The sequence below is a fragment of the Rutidosis leptorrhynchoides genome, chromosome 7, assembly GCF_046630445.1.
Source record: "Rutidosis leptorrhynchoides isolate AG116_Rl617_1_P2 chromosome 7, CSIRO_AGI_Rlap_v1, whole genome shotgun sequence".
Taxonomy (NCBI): Eukaryota; Viridiplantae; Streptophyta; class Magnoliopsida; order Asterales; family Asteraceae; genus Rutidosis; species Rutidosis leptorrhynchoides.
Window position 1 is genome coordinate 259,277,654 of NC_092339.1, and position 19,166 is coordinate 259,296,819.

The window sequence follows — 19,166 nt, forward strand, 5'->3', positions numbered from 1 at the left end:
GCAATATCAAAAGTACAAGCATGCATAATTCTATATACTCGAGCACTAGTCAGGGATATACTATTAGTATATAAAAGTTAAGTTATGAGTGCTCACGTATCAATATTGAGATTCAATATTGCAGGAAAGTACGTAGACGCAACGGAGATGATAAATACTAGATTGACCTTACGAGCATACCCCTGATCCTTACCCATAACCTCCTTAGCTATAATCCATAATTTTCTTAGCTCTATCCCGCTCATAAAACCCGTTTTGAAAACACGCGAGCAGAACCTCGTCGTAGTATTTTATGTAATAATAATAATAATAATAATAATAATAATAATAATAATTCTAATACTACTAATAATAATAATATAATTAATCATAATAATAATAATAATATAATTAATAATATAAGTAATATACTACGGAGTAATATTGATGTTTGATGAAATGAATCTCAGAAACAAAACGCGAATTCGATTTATAAGCAACTCTCCCCGCCTAACCACCTCATGCGATCGCATAAGGCTTGTGAGGTGCAGCCATGCGATCGCATGAGGCAAGTTTGCAATCCACATTCGCATAATAAGGCTGCCGACACTTCTTTCTCATTTATGTAAAATAATTAATATTATTTAATATATAATATATTTAATCTTTAGAATTAATTAAATATTATATTATATTCTCGTGCATAGTTAAAATGTATATTTTACTAAAATGACACGTACGTTGCCACTCTACTCATGTACCACTTTTGGTTTTTCGAGCGAACTTTCGTACGTTTAGAAAACTAGCCTTTTACGTTACGCGACATGTACACTTACTAATAATTTGACTTTACTCATCAAAAATTTACCTTATGATAAATGTAACCTATAAAATTGAGCGTTGTGGTCATTTTCTTCTATAAATCAGAGTCTCGTAGTTTATCAAAATGTATCATTTTAAATCATCTGTTAAAATATTATATTTTGTCACTTGTATAGTATATATATATATATATATATATATATATGTATATGTATATATATATATATATATATATATATATCTTTATTTAAAATATATATTTGTTCATATTGAAATATGTAATTATACAATATTTAGTTTTTCAAAACTAATTATATTTTTAAAGTTTATTTTGGAATCGTTTAGATAGTAGAAAAATATTATATCAATCACGTTAACATTTTTGAAAGGCTTTATCTACTTGTAATTTATAATATAAGCTTTATTTAAATTCCTCAAAAGTCATATACAGATTATCTTATAAAACATCCTAATTAATAAAGTTCTTTTTAAACTAAAATGTTTTTATACATTTAAATCAAATATGATAACTTTGTTCTTCTAAAACTAAATATATAAAATAATCATTTTATTAAAAGGTTAAAATAGAAGAAGTTGTTATATCATAAAAATGTTTTTGAAAAATAAGATTAAATATACTTTTAATAGATTTCAAGTTTTTAACGTTTGTTGGTGCAACGTGATATAACGTCTAAAGGTTAGATAAACATATAAAATCATTTTAATGTAAAACGTTAATTTACTTAATTTGTCGATATCCATCTTCTAAGTTATCTATATTCTACAATTTTACTTTCACGTTAAATAATATACAAGTTTAATAGTTTAACTTATCAAAAGTCATGAGAAAATTATTGTAAAGCATAAATTGAAAAATCAAACGGGAATCTCTACTAACTCTTGTCTAGTTCCCATTAATTGACACTTTTGTTCCTTCTAATAAATCACTTTACCAATTATTCCGAATACCGTTAAAAAGAATAAATTTATAAAATCATAGTGGACCTCTTAACAGAGACTCGTACTTATAATTTAATGTATCTAATAATTTAATCTTTTGATATCATCTTTTAATTCCATTGATAACTATTAGAATATATTTTGAAACAAACATGTTTATATAAAGTATTATACGTCTAATACTTTGTTAATGTTTTCAAGTTATAATATATACACATATACATATATAATCATGTTCGTTCATATAATGGTTCGTGAATCATTGGAATTTGGTCGAGGTTAAATGAGTGTATGAACACAGTTTAAAATTCTTGAGATTCAACTTGCAAACTTTGCTTATCGTGTCGGGAATATATAAAGATTAAAGTTTAAATTTGATCGGAAATTTTCGGGTTGTCACAGTACCTACCCGTTAAAGAAATTTCGTCCCGAAATTTGATTGGGATGGTCATGGCTGACAATAAGTATGTTTTCGTGACGCATATAAACTGAAGATTAGGGTTTTATCATCATTGAGTAATATGGATAAAACCATTTGATTTTGTGAAGAGTACGAGTGAAGCTATTACCAAAAGAGTGAAATGAGTAGGTATAGATTCATCATATCTTTTGAGATAGATAGAATTGATTTTCAAATTCAAGAGATTTGGAGAAAATCTTCGTAATAAAATTTGATTAAGGAAATTAGGATCCGCTTTAAATGCGATCATTCATTTTGATTGTTCTGTCGGATATTTTACTATAAATCCACTCCCTTCGTTTCCTTACAACTCACACCTTCTCTTCTTTTTCTCTCAGCTCATACTTTAAAGTATTTGTCAATATGTTCCATCCAGTTCTGATTCTTGATATACTCCTTACCTTCATATATGTCATTCTCCTTTTTCATCTGCCGCCGGAAGAATCTATTTACTTTTTCTATACCCTTGGGTTTATAGTGTTTTTAGTTCCCCCGTGTCTTTATATTGCTATTTGCATCGATATATATGGTTTATAATTTCTGGGTGGTTGCTGGATTTTATATCTTCTCTTATATTTCGATGTCTCTACTTCTGTCTCCCATAATCATTGTCATTTCCAGTTAATGCTCTCTTTTATTTGCTGCGATTTATACCCTAATTTCTATTTCAGAATTTTGTCCTTTCGTTTCTTCTTCTTGTGATTAAGTACCGCTTGTAATGGTCCAGAATTCGTAGATATGAATTTCGGAATGAACATTGTTAATGTTCTAGGAGGGAAATTGTAATGGCTCGATCTTGACTTGTCAAATTACCAGAATATCTTGGAAAAAGCCGAATCATCAAGAAATATTTTCTTGATATTTTAGAGGTTAAATAGAATACAAGAGTCGTATAACATGGCACATGATGATGTTATGATCTGTGAATCATCACATTCCATTTAGAAACTCAGCATGACTTACTGTAATATAATCACGTTGATCAAGTGTCATTATATTATACTAACTCATGCTTCAGCTCCTAACACTACTTCAAAAATATTCCTATTTTAAACTCGAATATTTCAGAATTTATAAAACTAAAATAGTTTCTTTTATGATGTAATACAGATAGCGCGAAGAGGTAAATGATTTCAGATAAGAATAATTAAGAAAATATCTTTAGAAATATGGAGGATATTTATGATGAAAGATACGATGATATCTTAGAATTTCTAATATCAGAGGATGATGAATAATATTATCCGCAGGGGTTTAGAGTCAGGAGCAAGGTATTCGTTAATGAATTCAGCAAGTACTGAATCATTTGGATCCTTCGAAGTCAGGTTCAGTCTTTGTATTTGTCCACAACCTCCTTCATACTTTGCTCAATCCATTTTACAGTTCCAAAACTTCTCTTTTTCTGCGCTTTGCCAGCATACTTCTTCATTATCATCCAGCTTTTACTGTTAAAGTCGTTTATAGTTTTTTTTTTGTTTTTTTTTGTTGCTTCATCAGCATTTTTCCATTTTCGGAGAACCAATTCGTAGTTCGGAGTGTTTTTCAGAAACTTCACATTCAAATTAAGTCCAGAAGATAGACCTTATATATACACATATAACTGTTGGCGTAGACATGCTACGAGATTTCAAAATACTGATTGCTAATTCTCGATGATTCGTATGGAAATTCTCGTTACAAGATACGAATGAGTAAATGATGGGGTTTTGGTAATTATAATGATTCTTCGAAAGGTCAAAGATCAGTGAAGTTGGGATTAAGTTTATTGCTAATGTGGTGAAACATGAAAGGTTCTCCGATAACAAAAGGGTAATCATATATATCAAGATTATGATAAGGCTACTCCGAATGAAAGATCGAAGTTGTCTTGCTGGAGCTGTGATAAAATTTGCTACTTTGAAAAGGAATTTCAAAGTTATTTTTGCTAATAAATGCCAAAGGATCTGACACAGATCTGTGTTGAATTATGACTTTGGTTTCGAGAGCTTTTTAAGTACATAACTGTGGGTAATCTGTGATTGAATCATCATCTTAATTGCTTATTATTTGAAGTGTCTTCAGAAATTTTCGAAGGGTTTGAACACAGATTGTAATTGTTAATATACATTTGATGTTCTAACACAGTTTTGAAGTCAAAGTATAGCTTTTGAAAGATGTAGGAAACTAAAAGTGATGGTACCGGTTATATCTCGAATTGAATTCTGAGGTTTCAAAATCAGAATATGTAATTGAGTTTGAATGAGTATGGTTGTTTTGATTTCTATGAAAGAATGTATATAATTGTGAAAGTAGGAAGTATAGTTGATAATTTGCTTAATCAGATTCGAAGAATGTAACATATTAATTGTGAATATATATATCTCTCACGTATTACCTACCCGTTAAAAAAAAAGTTCACAATTAATATTTTGTACAAAAGAATTTTATTACAGTCTTTATGAAAATATATATGTATATATTCTCTTCAGATGTAACATAGATTTTAATGAGTTAATACTAAATTAAACTCATTCGATTTACAATTGGAACTAGAATTGAATAATCCCTTGAAGGCTCTAGAGATTACATAAGTATTTCTTCAATAATATTGAAATTATGAATCAATACTTCGTTATTTGTTGAGATGTGATGTTGGTTTTCGTTAAATTCTTGTGAACTTTGCAAAGTACGAATGATGTTATCTGAAAAGTTTCGATTACATCAATGATGAAGTGTAAAATTAAATATTTACTTGATTTATTAGGAATTGGAATTTGTTGAATTGAGACAGAGATTGTAGTTAACGCTGGTTAAGTTGCGGCCGAAGGACGTACATTATTGCATATTTGTAATATGAATTAATCGAGTAGTTAAGATTCACACACAATAGCTTAGCACGGAAAGATTTATTTTTATTTCAATATATATATATATATATATAATATACATATAATTTCTTCAGAAGGAATGAGTTAATTCTTCATAACTCGTTGATACAATATACGCGTTATTGATTCGTAAAGATGTCCACAGTGATTCTTGAACTGACGGAGTTTGTGATGTTATATGTGTTGTTGATTCTGATGTTGACTATACTGACGATGATGGTGACGCTGACGGTACTGTGACGCTGTTGGTAAAACAAGTTTAGCTTGTTAATCACACACCATTTTTGTCAGGGTTTTTACTCTTCCTTCTATAATTTTGGTTCGCTTAACTGATTTATGGTTAGGGCTAGATTAGAGAATCTCTAAAACTTTAGAGATTATATAATCGTTGCAAAATGTTTCTCCAATGAAGTTATGAATCAACACTTCATCATTTGTTGTTGGTGGTATCTCTTGGTATCTACAGAGCGTATGACGTTGCTGCTCGTGGGACAGATTGTGAAGTTGAGGTTTACGACGCGGTTGTGGTTGGAGGTGGTAATGGTACTGTTGGCGTTGATGATGGTGGTACTGGCTATGCTGCTGGTGCTGCTGCTGGTGTTTGTAATCTCTGCACTATTGAAATGTCCCGTTCTTATTGATTAAAAACGTTCCATATTAATTGATTTCGTTGCGAGGTTTTGACCTCTATATGAGACGTTTTTCAAAGACTGCATTCATTTTAAAACAAACCATAACCTTTATTTCATCAATAAAGGTTTAAAAAGCTTTACGTAGATTATCAAATAATGATAATCTAAAATATCCTGTTTACACACGACCATTACATAATGGTTTACAATACAAATATGTTACAACAAAATAAGTTTCTTGAATGCAGTTTTTACACAATATCATACAAGCATGGACTCCAAATCTCGTCCTTATTTAAGTATGCGACAGCGGAAGCTCTTAATAATCACCTGAGAATAAACATGCTTAAAACGTCAACAAAAATGTTGGTGAGTTATAGGTTTAACCTATATATATCAAATCATAATAATAGACCACAAGATTTCATATTTCAATACACATCCCATACATAGAGATAAAAATCATTCATATGGTGAACACCTGGTAACCGACATTAACAAGATGTATATATAAGAATATCCCCATCATTCCGGGACACCCTTCGGATATGATATAAATTTCGAAGTACTAAAGCATCCGGTACTTTGGATGGGGTTTGTTAGGCCCAATAGATCTATCTTTAGGATTCGCGTTAATTAGGGTGTCTGTTCCCTAATTCTTAGATTACCAGACTTAATAAAAAGGGGCATATTCGATTTCGATAATTCAACCATAGAATGTAGTTTCACGTACTTGTGTCTATTTTGTAAATCATTTATAAAACCTGCATGTATTCTCATCCCAAAAATATCAGATTTTAAAAATGGGACTATAACTCACTTTCACAGATATTTACTTCGTCGGGAAGTAAGACTTGGCCACTGGTTGATTCACGAACCTATAACAATATATACATATATATCAAAGTATGTTCAAAATATATTTACAACACTTTTAATATATTTTGATGTTTTAAGTTTATTAAGTCAGCTGTCCTCGTTAGTAACCTACAACTAGTTGTCCACAGTTAGATGTACAGAAATAAATCGATAAATATTATCTTGAATCAATCCACGACCCAGTGTATACGTATCTCAGTATTGATCACAACTCAAACTATATATATTTTGGAATCAACCTCAACCCTGTATAGCTAACTCCAACATTCACATATAGAGTGTCTATGGTTGTTCCGAAATATATATAGATGTGTCGACATGATAGGTCGAAACATTGTATACATGTCTATGGTATCTCAAGATTACATAATATACAATACAAGTTGATTAAGTTATGGTTGGAATAGATTTGTAACTAATTTTCACGTAGCTAAAATGAGAAAAATTATCCAATCTTGTTTTACCCATAACTTCTTCATTTTAAATCCGTTTTAAGTGAATCAAATTGCTATGGTTTCATATTGAACTCTTTTTTATGAATCTAAACAGAAAAAGTATAGGTCTATAGTCAGAAAAATAAGTTACAAGTCGTTTTTGTAAAGGTAGTCATTTCAGTCGAAAGAACGACGTCTAGATGACCATTTTAGAAAACATACTTCCACTTTGAGTTTAACCATAATTTTTGGATATAGTTTCATGTTCATAATAAAAATCATTTTCTCAGAATAACAACTTTTAAATCAAAGTTTATCATAGTTTTTAATTAACTAACCCAAAACAGCCCGCGGTGTTACTACGACGGCGTAAATCCGGTTTTACGGTGTTTTTCGTGTTTCCAGGTTTTAAATCATTAAGTTAGCATATCATATAGATATAGAACATGTGTTTAGTTGATTTTAAAAGTCAAGTTAGAAGGATTAACTTTTGATTGCGAACAAGTTTAGAATTTACTAAACTATGTTCTAGTGATTACAAGTTTAAACCTTCGAATAAGATAGCTTTATATGTATGAATCGAATGATGTTATGAACATCATTACTACCTTAAGTTCCTTGGATAAACCTACTCGAAAAGAGAAAAATGGATCTAGCTTCAACGGATCCTTGGATGGCTCGAAGTTCTTGAAGCAGAATCATGACACGAAAACAAGTTCAAGTAAGATCATCACTTGAAATAAGATTGTTATAGTTATAGAAATTGAACCAAAGTTTGAATATGATTATTACCTTGTATTAGAATGATAACCTACTGTAAGAAACAAAGATTTCTTGAGGTTGGATGATCACCTTACAAGATTGGAAGTGAGCTAGCAAAACTTGAAAGTATTCTTGATTTTATGTAACTAGAACTTGTAGAATATATGAAGAACACTTAGAACTTGAAGATAAAACTTGAGAGAGATCAATTATATGAAGAAAATTTAAGAATGAAAGTGTTTGTAGGTGTTTTTGGTCGTTGGTGTATGGATTAGATATAAAGGATATGTAATTTTGTTTTCATGTAAATAAGTCATGAATGATTACTCATATTTTTGTAATTTTATGAGATATTTCATGCTAGTTGCCAAATGATGGTTCCCACATGTGTTAGGTGACTCACATGGGCTGTTAAGAGCTGATCATTGGAGTGTATATACCAATAGTACATACATCTAAAAGCTGTGTATTGTACGAGTACGAATACGGGTGCATACGAGTAGAATTGTTGATGAAACTGAACGAGGATGTAATTGTAAGCATTTTTGTTAAGTAGAAGTATTTTGATAAGTTGTTGAAGTCTTTCAAAAGTGTATAAATAGATATTAAAACACTACATGTATATACAAAATAACTGAGTCGTTAAGTCATCGTTAGTCGTTACATGTAAGTGTTGTTTAGAAACCTTTAGGTTAACGATCTTGTTAAATGTTGTTAACCCAATGTTTATAATATCAAATGAGATTTTAAATTATTATATTATCATGATATTATCATGTATGAATATCTCTTAATATGATGTATATACATTAAATGTCTTTATAACGATAATCGTTACATATATGTCTCGTTTAAAAATCATTAAGTTGGTAGTCTTGTTTTTACATATGTAGTTCATTGTTAATATAATTAATGATATGTTTACTTATCATAGTATCATGTTAACTATATATATATCCATATATATGTCATCATATAGTTTTTACAAGTTTTAACGTTCGTGAATCACCGGTCAACTTGGGTGGTCAATTGTCTATATGAAACATATTTCAATTAATCAAGTCTTAACAAGTTTGATTGCTTAACATGTTGGAAACATTTAATCATGTAAATATCAATCTCAATTAATATATATAAACATGGAAAAGTTCGGGCCACTACAACTATATTCTCCAAAGCCACTACCCGAGCGCGAAGCTCGTTGACTTCTTCTATTACACCGGGGTGATTGTCGGTTCAGACGAGCGAATAAATAAAATCTAGAATTTGATGTAGTATATAACCGTGACGAGATACTCTGGAAATGAGAGAGAAAATGGTGTTTCGGATTGGTTCGCCGGTAAGTGCTTCAGGTTCTTCACCAAGAGGGCAATGTGGTGGATGGAAGGGATCACCTTCTTCTTGTCTCCAATGATTGAGAAGGCTACAAACCCATCCCCAATTCATCCAAAATAGATGATGGCTGATTGGTTGATCCATTCTGGTCACACTGCTTTCGGAGCTTGAATGGGATTCCATTTCGGAATCCGAGTGACTTGAACTGATGACAAATTCCATTTCGTACGATTGGATAAAGGATTTTTCGATATGAAATGATTTTGGCTAACGGATGGTATTCTAATTACATAGAATATCCATATATATAGAACAAAAGATTTCGTAAATTACGGAGGAATTTACGGAATATTTCAGGCAACGTTTACAGTAATAGATACGATAAGATATGATTTAGTAGATACGCTAAGATATGAATTTTTGTCTATACACTATTCATGAAATCAATGCAGCAAGACGTGTCTAGCCTAAGCAGGAAACTTTCTAAGGGTGATAAGCAGATGATTTCCGGCTAGACATGATAAGCAAAACTTTTGACATGTAGACACGGTCGAAGTCCAGACTCACTAATGCAGTTAGACACACCAATGCATACCTGGTTCGCTAAGACCACCGCTCTGATACCAACTGAAAGGACCCGTTCATATACATTATAAATGATTCATAATAGTTGATTACATCGCGAGGTATTTGACCTCTATATGATACATTTTACAAACATTGCATTCGTTTTTAAAAGACAAACTTTCTTTACATTGAAAGTTGACGACATGCATACCGTTTCATAATATGTCCCAACTATAATTGACTTAATAATATTCTTGATGAACTCGATAACTTGAATGCAACGTCTTTTGAAATATGTCATGAATGACTCCAAGTAATATCTCAAATATGAGCAAATGCACAGCGGAAGATTTCTTTCATACCTGAGAATAAACATGCTTTAAAGTGTCAACCAAAAGGTTGTTGAGTTCATTAGTTTAACATAAATAATCATTTTCATCATTTTAATAGACCACAAGAATTTCATTTCCAGTTCTCATAAATATACGTCCCATGAATAGAGACAAAAATCATTCATATGGATTGAACACCTGGTAACCGACATTAACAAGATGCATATAAGAATATCCCCTATCATTCCGGGAAATCCTTCGGACATGATAAAACAACATCGAAGTACTAAAGCATCCGCTACAACGGATGAGGTTTGTTAGGCCCAATAGATCTATCTTTAGGATTCGCGTCAATTAGTAGACTGGTTTACTAATTCTTAGGTTACCAAGTAAAAGGGGCATATTCGGCTTCGATCATTCAACCATATAATGTAGTTTCGATTACTTGTGTCTATTGCGTAAAAAATTTATAAAAACAGCGCATGTATTCTCAGTCCCAAAAATATATATTGCAAAAGCATTTAAAAAGGGAGCAAATGAAACTCACCATACTGTATTTCGTAGTAAAAATACATATAACGTCATTGAACAAGTGCAAGGTTGGCCTCGGAGTTACGAACCTAAATTAATTATATATATTTATATGTTGGTCAATATTTGTCTAACAAATTAGGTCAAGTCATAGTGTACCACAATCCTAATGCTCGAGTCTAGTATACAAAAGTCGACAAAAGTCAATTTGACTTAAAATGATTTCCAAAATTTATACATGATTATTATATAGTTTAAATATCGTCGTTTTATATTTTTAAATATTTTTAAAAGATTTAATAAATTAAATAATATAATTCATTTATTACTAAATAAAACTTTATATAAAAATATACTTTTATATATCTTAAGTAATAAAATTTATAAAGTTCATAAAAATATTATGATAAATCTTATTAAGGTAATTATATTATTTGTATTACATATTTATTTGATAAAATAATATCTATAATAATAGTAAGTAAAAGTTGTATTATTTTGTAATAATAATTATTATCATAAAAATATCAATATTTATAATTACTAAGATGACATTATGGTAAAACGATAATTCTAATTATGATAATATTAATATTGACGATACTTTTTAATATTATTTTTAAAATAATAATAATTCTATTTAAAATGATAATAATAATGATATTTTATAGTAACAATGACATTTCTATTAAAATGATAATTATTTTTTTAAAATGATAGTTTTAATACTAACGATACTTTTAATAATGATAGTAAAAATAATAAGAAGGATAATTTTATCTAAATCAATATCTTATAATATTTTAATTTCATCATGATACTCATACTCATTATTTCCTAATCAATTTGTAAAATATCTTTTAGTCGTCTTTATATCGCATTCATAATAATGATGATAATATTAGTCATAATAGTTAGATGATACTAATATCAATTTTAATGATAATCATACTAATAATAATAATTATTATAATAACATTAATGATAATACTAATAACTATTTTAATGATAATATTAATAAAAATATTAATAATGATGATATTATTAATAATGATAATAATAATAATAACTAGTTGTGGAGCCCTCGCTTCGCGTCGGGGGCTCCGTTTTAAATGCGAGTTAAAAAAAAAAGTTCTTGATCTATTTCGTAAAAAAGAATTTTTTTCGACATCTAACATTGAAGGGTTGTTCCTTTTGCGAAAGTTGCTTCTTTTAGCGTTCCTTTTTTTTTAAGTTAGTAGATTTTTTTTTGTAAAAAAGAACGTTTTTCGACATCTTTTGGTAGCATTGAAGGGTTGTTTCTTTTATGAAAGTTGCATCTTTTATCGTTGAGGAAAAAAAATGTAGTTGATTTTTTTATAAAAAAGAATTTTTTTCGACATCTTTTGGTAACATTGAAGGGTTAGTTCTTTTACGAAAGTTGCTTCTTTTATCGTTGGAGACAAAAAAAGGTGAAATGACTGAGATACCCCTGATTACTATTGATGAATAGTGAAACAGTGTTTTGTCTTTTAGATAATAAAATTATGTGGTGGATTTATAGTGAATGAAAAGTGTTGTGGTTAAATTATAAAGTGTGAGAAGTATGTGGTAAGTTTGTAAAAAATATAAAGTTAAATATTATAGAGTTTAGGGTGGAATTGTAAATATCAAAAGTTTTGTGGCAAATGTGTAAGGCATGTGAAGTAGACTATTCATTTAGTCTATTTCTTTTAGATATATAGTATAGTATAATAACAATAACAATTCTTTTAATAATTATACTTATATTAAAAATGATAATGTTATTAATCATAATAATAATAATAATTAATAGATAAAATAAAGTAACGACGATAATAACGAAGATAGTAATAATAATCATTTTAACAATAATACTAAAATTCAATTGACTATAATTTCTAATCCGTTCATCGAAATCATTCGAGTTCTAAATGAAGAGTTCTTAATTTTTCGCTATCTTTCCAACGACATGCATATCTTATATCTTATCTCAACCGCATATGTAACTAATTCAAGATTCAACATATCCTATCTAATGGCAATATCAAAAGTACAAGCATGCATAATTCTATATACTCGAGCACTAGTCAGGGATACACTATTAGTATATAAAAGATAAGTTATGAGTGCTCACGTATCAATATTGAGATTCAATATTGCAGGAAAGTACGTAGACGCAACGGAGATGATAAATACTAGATTGACCTTACGAGCATACCCCTGATCCATACCCATAACCTCTTAGCTATAACCCATAATTTTCTTAGCTCTATCCCGCTCATAAAACCCGTTTTGAAAACACGCGAGCAGAACTTAGTCGTAGTATTTTATGTAATAATAATACTAATAATAATTCTAATACTACTAATAATAATAATAATATAATTAATCATAATAATAATAATAATATAATTAATAATATAAGTAATATACTACGGAGTAATATTGATGTTTGATGAAATGAATCTCAGAAACAAAACGCGAATTCGATTTATAAGCAACTCTCCCCGCCTAACCACCTCATGCGATTGCATGAGGCTTGTGAGGTGCAGCCATGCGATCGCATGAGGCAAGTTTGCAATCCACATTCGCATAATAAGGCTGCCGACACTTCTTTCTCATTTATGTGAAATAATTAATATTATTTAATATATGATATATTTAATCTTTAGAATTAATTAAATATTATATTATATTCTCGTGCATAGTTAAAATGTAATTTTTACTAAAATGACACGTACGTTGCCACTCGACTCATGTACCACTTTCGGTTTTTCGAGCGCACTTTCGTACGTTTAGAAAACTAGCCTTTTACGTTACGCGACATGTACACTTACTAATAATTTGACTTTACTCATCAAAAATTTACCTTATGATAAATGTAACCTATAAAATTGAGCGTTGTGGTCATTTTCTTTTATAAATTAGAGTCTCGTAGTTTATCAAAATGTATCATTTTAAATCATCTGTTAAAATATTATATTTTGTCACTTGTATAATATATATATATATATATATATATATATATATATATATATATATATATATATATATATATATATATATATGTATGTATGTATATCTTTATTTAAAATATATATTTGTTCATATTGAAATATGTAATAATACAATATTTAGTTTTTCAAAACTAATTATATTTTTAAAGTTTATTTTGGAATCGTTTAGATAGTAGAAAAATATTATATCAATCACGTTAACATTTTTGAAACGCTTTATCTACTTGTAATTTATAATATAAGCTTTATTTAAATTCCTCAAAAGTCTTATACAAATTATCTTATAAAACGTCCTAATTAATAAAGTTCTTTTTAAACTGAAACGTTTTTATACATTTAAATCAAATATGATAACTTTGTTTTTCTAAAACTAAATATATAAAATAATCATTTTATTAAAAGGTTAAAATAGAAGAAGTTGTTATATCATAATAATGTTTTAGAAAAATAAGATTAAATATACTTTTAATAGATTTCAAGTTTTTAACGTTTGTTGGTGCAACGTGATATAACGTCTAAAGGTTAGATAAACATATAAAATCATTTTAATGTAAAATATTAATTTACTTAATTTTTCGATATCCATCTTCTAAGTTATCTATATTCTATAATTTTACTTCCACGTTAAATAATATACAAGTTTAATAGTTTAACTTATCAAAATTCATGAGACAATTATTGTAAAGCATAAATTGAAAAATCAAACGGGAATCTCTACTAACCCTTGTCTAGTTCCCGTTAATTGACACTTTTGTTACTTCTAATAAATCACTTTACTAATTATTCCGAATACCGTTAAAAAGAATAAATTTCTCAAATCATAGTGGACCTCTTAACAGAGACTCGTACTTATAATTCAATGTATCTAATAATTTAATCTTTTGATATCATCTTTTAATTCCATTGATAACTATTAGAATATATTTTGAAACAAATACGTTTATATAAAGTATTATACGTCTAATACTTTGTTAATGTTTTCAAGTTATAATATATACACATATACATATATAATCATGTTCATTCATATAATGGTTCGTGATTCATTGGAATTTGGTCGAGGTTAAATGAGTGTATGAACACAGTTTAAAATTCTTGAGATTCAACTTACAAACTTTGCTTATCGTGTCGGGAATATATAAAGATTAAAGTTTAAATTTGATCGAAAATTTCCGGGTTGTCACAAAGCATACATGCATACGCTAGTAATAGCACATTTGGATTCAAACTTAAAGCATACATACTTACGCTATTGATAGCATTCGTGATTTTCAACTTATATTATGTCGCAAGTTATTTCATTCATACTTATTAACTTTTGTAACTTAAACTTGTTGACGAACCGTTTGGTTTACTTAAAACTTTGCAAGTCTTATACATTTCAAATGAATACGACATAATTTTGATCAAACGCGTCTCATTTAGGGACTACGACCACGTAACGGGACCTAAGTTGACGGCGCCGTCAATGGCGATTTTGTCGGGTCGTCACAATCTAATCTTCATGCTACCTACTAAATAAAACTTAATAATTCGACGTGCATAAGGAAGTTGTGATGTGGTTCAGCGGTTGCTGGCCTGCCTCCTTTAGGGGAGGACAGAAGTTCGACCCCCGTTGGCTACATAATAAAAACACAATTTCATCTCTGCCATGAAGTATCCACCCATGACACCTTTCCCATATTGTTTGTGGGGTAAAGGGGAAGTGGGTTTTACTTGGTAGTGCCCTTGGATCGGTTTCAAGGTTTCCTCCCAGGCAGCGATGGGGACGGGGTTATTATCGTTGCATCGGCATAGTCGAAACGGGAGATGATCGCAACAGGTGGTTTAGTCCCCCTCTGGTGATCCCAATCACTGTCCAAAAAAAAAAAAAAAAAATCGACGTGCATAAGATTTTTGATCTACTAAATAAAACTTAATAGTTGGACGCGCATAAAAGTTTTGGTGCCGCTGCTAGGAACCTAACTTTTAGAAGTTATGATGCGTCCCAACTTTTAGAAGTTAGGATGCGTCCGATTTCTTATCCGAGCTAAGTAATTATAATCAATAAATAATAATCTTAATATATACTTTGGTTAACTTCATAAATTAGTTATTAGAAAAATATAAAATATATAGGCTAAACACATAAATTTTAAAGTGAATATAATAAAAAATAATAAAAATTTAATTTAATTAATAATAATATAGTTAGATAGCGAAACATAAAATGCATCTCCAACTCTTCAAACTAATATAACTTTAATTCTTGAAATAAAATTTTTAAAAGCTTTATAAAATGCATAAATCTACTAAGAAATGAAGAAAAAAAAAAAAAACAGAGAGAATTTCTGTAAACTACACTATATGGATGTTCTTCAAATCCTGGGGTTGACTATCTATTCTCAGGCTGGAATGTCCTGCTTGCAGCTGAGTTGGGATCATCCGGGAACTGGTGACTTGGCCGACGACTCGAAATGGATGAGTGTACGGCTTAAATACATATATAATCTTCACCTTGAATACACATATAGTCGGCAGCTTGAGTGAACATTGCATGTCGTTGCGGCTTTCCGTTACCATCTGTGCAATACTATTTGACTTCATAGTCGGCAGCTGAACCGGGAAAGCCAGCAGCTGAGAGCGAGGATCAAGGAAGCTACTTAATGTGTTCAGATGATCCAGCCGTTTCTTCTTGAGCCAGCGACTAATCTGATTTCAGTCGGTTCCTGAACTTTAGGTATAGGCGGGAACTGCTTTGGCTGGGACGGCGGCTGGAACTTTTAGTCAACCGGAAGTTTATGCACTTCAGCTGGCGGCAGATAACTAACTTTTCTTTAATTTGTCTCCTTTTTCGATCCTTTTCGATCCTTGCTAAATTGTTTATGTACATCCTTCTTTCAAAGACATAAGTAAACCTTTTATATGTTTAAATCATGAAAAAGCACACTAAGGGTAACAAATGTGGATAAAAATGGGAAGATACTGCCTCAATTGTTTGCAAAAACATGTATAATTTAGACAATATCAACCCCAGACTTAATCTTTTCTTTTCCTCAAGCAAATCTAACACCGACAAATAAAATTATGACATTTATTTTTAGAAAATAAGAAAATATGTACACGATATCGGTCCAAAAGGTTAAAACTAAATGGAGTCTTAGGTGGTCGAGTCAAGTTTAATAGAACTTCTAACCTAAGAGATCATAAAATTACTATCAACTCATCCTAAGTCAAGAATAATCATTTAGTTTTAAACTTGCAATAAGGGACAATTATACACCGAGAGTGAACACCAAAAATAGATTAAGAGGAAACTGGTCGGGTGAAAAATGAACTAAACATTTATAAGAGATGTCGATACTGGAGATAAATTTGGTTAAAAGGCAGATGTATAATCTATAAACAATGAAATGCTAGCCGGGCACTTAGATTTTTTTAGCTATATAGATCTCTTAGGACCTACACTTAGCAAAATCATGTTTTACAAGTGATCCTCATTGCGACTCTTTTATTTTTACCGCCTTCAATGTTCAGAAAAATTAAACTAGTCAATACCAACTTAAGCGGACTTTCTATGATACTCACATACGGACTTTCGAACCAACCAATCCCATACCGAAAAGGCATTAGGTGGCTAAGTGACAAGCACACCTCTGGACCTACTTGTTCCGATTTCAAAGGTCGACAATCCATATTGAAATATTTAAAATAAGTGTGACATGTATGTGGACGTATTAATTTTTTTAATATATATATATATATATATATATATATATATATATATATATATATATATATATATATATATATATATATATATATATATAGTGGTAGGATCAAGAAGGAAGTAACCAATCGGGGGAAGTGGCGGGAAGCAAATTTTTTTTTTTTTTTTTTCGTTTTTTGAAAAAACTTTGTTCACGAACATTATAGATTGGATGAAAATAAGAACATTTAGAAAAGACACTTCGTGATGAATGTTATTATTTTGGCGGGAAAATGCTCGAAGAAGTAATATATAACAATTATCGTGTTTTTCGAGCGTATGTTGAGGTTTTAGACATTAGAGTTTAGATATTAGGGTTTAGATATTAGAGTTTAGATATTAGGGTTTAGAAATTTAGGGTTTAGATTTAGGGTTTAGATTTAGGATTTAGATTGAGTTTTTAACACGAACGGTTTAGAGTTTAGGGTTTAGTGTTTAGGGTTTGGTGTTTTGGTTTTATGGAATAAACCCAAAACACCAAACGCTAAACCCTAAACCCTAAACCCAAAACTCTAAATCGGACTAAATTTTACTTCACAAAACATGAAGAAAAAAAACGTTAACATTCTTCACGAACAATATTATCTTGAATGTTATTTTTGTCGATCGTTTCCCGCCAAAATAATAGCATTCATCACGAAGTGTCTTTTCTAAATGTTCTTATTTTCATTCAATCTATAATGTTCGTGAACAAAGTTTTTTCAAAAAACGAATTTTTTTTTTGCTTCCCCCCGCTTCCCTCCGATTGGTTACTTCCCCATTGATCTTGCCCATATATATATAATCAAGAGGGAAGTAAATTTTAGGAGGGAAGGGGAGAACTATTTTTTTTTTTCCTTTTTAAATTTTTTTTCACAAACATTAAGATCAAATGAAAATATGATCATTTAAAAAAGACAATAAATCTTATTATTTTGACCAGAAAACGCTCGAAGAAATAGCATTCATCGAGTAATATTAATCTCCATAACATTCATGGTGATGAATGTTATTCTTTGAGCGTTTAGTAATTAATGAAAAACATTGGTTAGGGTTTATAAATTGGGGTTTAGAGTTTATGTTGACTTTTTAACAAGAACGGTTTAGAGTTTAGGGTTTAGTGTTTTAGGTTTAGAAAATCCTAAACTCTAAATCGGGCTAAATTTTGAAAAAAAAATGATCGCAGCAGATGAAAACAAATGCTCGGAAAACAACAATTATTACGATGAATGTTATCAGGAATAACAATTATCGATGAATGTTATTTTTCGAACATTTTTTGGTCAAATAATAACATTCATCACAAAGTATCTTTTTTAAATGTTCATATTTTCACATGATCTTAATATTTGTAAATTTTTTAAAAAATAAATGGAAAAAACCTTACTTCCCCTTTCTCACTAAAATCTATTTCCCCCATATATATATATATATATATATATATATATATATATATATATATATATATATATATATATATATATATATATATATATATATATATATATATAGATAGTACACCATAATTTGCTATGGTATGCTCAGAAAACGCTTTTAGTTGAAAAATCACTAAGCTTTTCAAGTATACCTATTATTTAGATTCTCTGTTTTTAATGTAAATTTTTAAAATTTTTGACAAAATGATACTTTCTAGAAAAATTACATTCGAAAATCAAGCATGTTTGTTCTAAAAATAAGACAAATGAGGGCAAAAATCTTCTTAATGATGAACTGATTCTCTAAAAGTGCATTGCACGACTTGGAATTATTAACCCGATATAATTGTTGTAAGGAACCCTAAAATAAAGGCGCAATAAGCATTCATTTTCAATGCTTCACTATCTTTCCTTAAGAGTGCC